Source organism: Sceloporus undulatus, chromosome 3, assembly GCF_019175285.1.
Source record: "Sceloporus undulatus isolate JIND9_A2432 ecotype Alabama chromosome 3, SceUnd_v1.1, whole genome shotgun sequence".
In the NCBI taxonomy this organism is placed as follows: domain Eukaryota; kingdom Metazoa; phylum Chordata; class Lepidosauria; order Squamata; family Phrynosomatidae; genus Sceloporus; species Sceloporus undulatus.
In genome coordinates, this window is record NC_056524.1 from 153,230,595 (window position 1) to 153,233,706 (window position 3,112).

The following is a 3,112-nucleotide window of genomic DNA, read 5'->3' on the forward strand; positions in this document are numbered from 1 at the left end:
GAGTGAAACTACAGTATAATGGTAACATTACTTTTATGAACTCGGAGCTAAGTATGGGTGGGATAGTAAAAGTTGTCACTATGATAACAAAGGTTAGAACCTGCGAGCTAGATGTTTAATGTAGCCGTAGTTTGAGTTTGAGTTAGTTTTTTTTTTTAAATATTTTTATTAATACTCAAGTTAAAATAAAATCACCCCATCACCATTACATTTATACACATACACTTACACTATATACACTATACACTATCCACTACTATACACTAGCACAAGTATTGACAAACAGCAATGAACTACATACATTTATACTTCAACTTCAACATATATCACATTCAAAACAAATTTAGACTAAAACAACTTCCTGTGCTCTATTGTCCATTTATCACTTGAATTCTATTGTTTTTACCTCTATGTCAAGTCTTATAACAGTTTTCTGCCATGAGTCAGTTTTGGTTAATTTGGGAATCTTGCTGCTGCACAAAAGGTATTGGAGCTTCTCAATATGACATGCATGTTGGTACATTCTCTTCCCTGTTCTGGAATCCTCTAGAATTCCCAGAACAGGGCAATTATTCCATCACAGCACAGTTCCTTGCTTAGCATACTTGGTCCTGTGAAATTCTGTGACTGTTAGGCAACCTTCATGACTGGTCCTACTATTTAGAAATAGTAGGTGGAAACATGAGTCTTCCTGTACATTTCCTTCTCCCAGCGACTTCCAGATTGCAATTAAACTTCCATTCAGCCTTTGCCTTTTAGGTTGCAATCCTATACCCATTTACCTGGATGTAAACCTCATTCAACTCAGTTGATTGGATACAGACTCAGTCATACTTCCATAGACCAATTTAAGGTATGGCTAACAAATTGTGATGTTATCCTCTTTCATACTACACAACTGTGGCACTATGATTCCACATTAACTGTCATGGCTGCATCCTATAAAATCCTGAGGTTTGTAGTTGATTATACAAGCATAAAGCCCCAACAGGATTTTGGCCATTGAACTCAGCCAGAAAAAAAGAAGGCCAATTTAGGGCTAATATCTGGGAGAATGCTTTTGTTTACCCTGGCTTCTAGGGCTCTTATACACTACATAATTATAGCACTTTGAGTCCACTTTCCCTGCTTGATTGCACCTGATGGAATAATAATAATAATAATAATAATAATAATAATAATAATAATAACAACAACAACAACAACAATAAAAGGATTTATTTATATGCCGCCCAATCACTGGGAATCCGGGCGGCTTACAACAGAGGGGATAATAGACGGTTCCCTGCCCTCAACTCCTGATGGAGCTGGGCCTGCCTGGTCAACTCTCTCATAGGCTGGAAGATGACAGTTATCTAGATAGATAGATAGATAGATAGATAGATAGATAGATAGATAGATAATTTTGGTGAAGGCCTAGAGCTCTCTGGCTGAAGATTCTAAATATCCCTCCCAAAACTGCAAATCCCATTATTCCATGGGATGTTGTAGCAATTAAAGTGGAGTCATAATACTACAGTTGTGTAGTGTGGAAGGGCCCCAAATATGGTCACATTTTTTTAGATCCAAGCCAAGTAGAACTTAACTTCTAAGTAAGTATGTGTAACATTGCATTGTTAATCTGCTGAATTTGTAAGATAGTAAACCATGGCACCAACCATTTGGTGCTCCTTTGGATTGTCATCTATGCCCCTTTCCTGCAAGAAATTGAAGGATTCCTGGTGAACCACGCACAAATAGGAAAGAGATGATAGATACTGGGACTTGAGGTGGAAGGTGGAAGTTGCTACAAAAAAGCTACAGTTACATTTGTTAATTCAGCAGCATATTTATTTATTTATTTGAAAATTTATTAAACATATATAAAACACACACAAATACTACAAATAAAAAACACATTCGACAATATACATTCATTTACCATCTAAACATTTAACATACACTCCATGTAACCCCCCTGTTCTTCCATACTGCAACAACTCAGCATTAGTGCTTATCTCTTTCAGCATTCTCTAATCAATATATCCATTCCTTCTAAGTGGTTTTCATCCCTTCCTCATATTGTCACTGAAATCCCCTCTTCATGTTCCTTCCTTCCCCTACTATTGTACTTGTCCCTAACTTCCTTAACATACCATTTATCTCTTTCCAAAGGAACACCGAAATCTCTAATATACCTCTTTCTTTTCTTCCTCTCCTCCTTACCCTTCCTTCCCTCTCCTCCTATTTCTATTTTCTTTCTTCCACTTGCTCTTACCAACTTCTACTTACTTTCCCTTCTAATCTCTTTCATAATCTAACCCTTCTAATCTTTCTTCCCTCCATAACACCTACACATCCATGTCATCCACTTCTTATATCATATCTTTCCACCCTTTCATCTACTTCCTCTCCTGCAGCATATTTAAAAGGTATAGATTCAGAACCACTATGTTGCAGGCTACCTTTTGCCAAAATTAGCCGTATGGTGGCTTCCCCAATAGACCACAACTTCATATAACAGAAATGAAGATAGTGGAGATAACCTAGATACAAACGTGTTCCATGGAAAGTCCTGGGAGCTCAGGACAGCAGGATTGCACAAACCCTGACTAGCTTCCGAGGATGAAAAGCTGGACACATAACCAGAGATATCAAATATACAAACATGTGTCTGGCCACAGAATTACTTCTCAATCCTACAAATGACATTTTAATGAGTTCTACTACTCATTACACAACCACATCCTGTTCCACTTGTGCGAGTTGACAGATTGACTGAAGCATAACTGGGAGCAGTTCCCTTTTTAGCTCTCCCTGTAGAAAAGGATGTTGAAAAAAGGAAGATGTTTCAAGCTTGCACTTTTGAGATTCAGATGGACAGGTGGAGAGATGATGTCATTGTCTGGTACGTGTGCAGATCTATCAAATACACACAACATTGTGTCCTTCGCCTTCTATTTACAGCCTTAGGTTAATGTGGAACACTAACTGCTATTGCCACAAGAATTCTGCAAAAATGAAATCTGTCCGCATCCTTCTACCACACAATAGAGAATGTAAAAGACAAACAACTTTCAATTCAAGCTATTCCCCAGCGTAGTCCCAGAAACCTTCCCTGTTGGTGGTGATG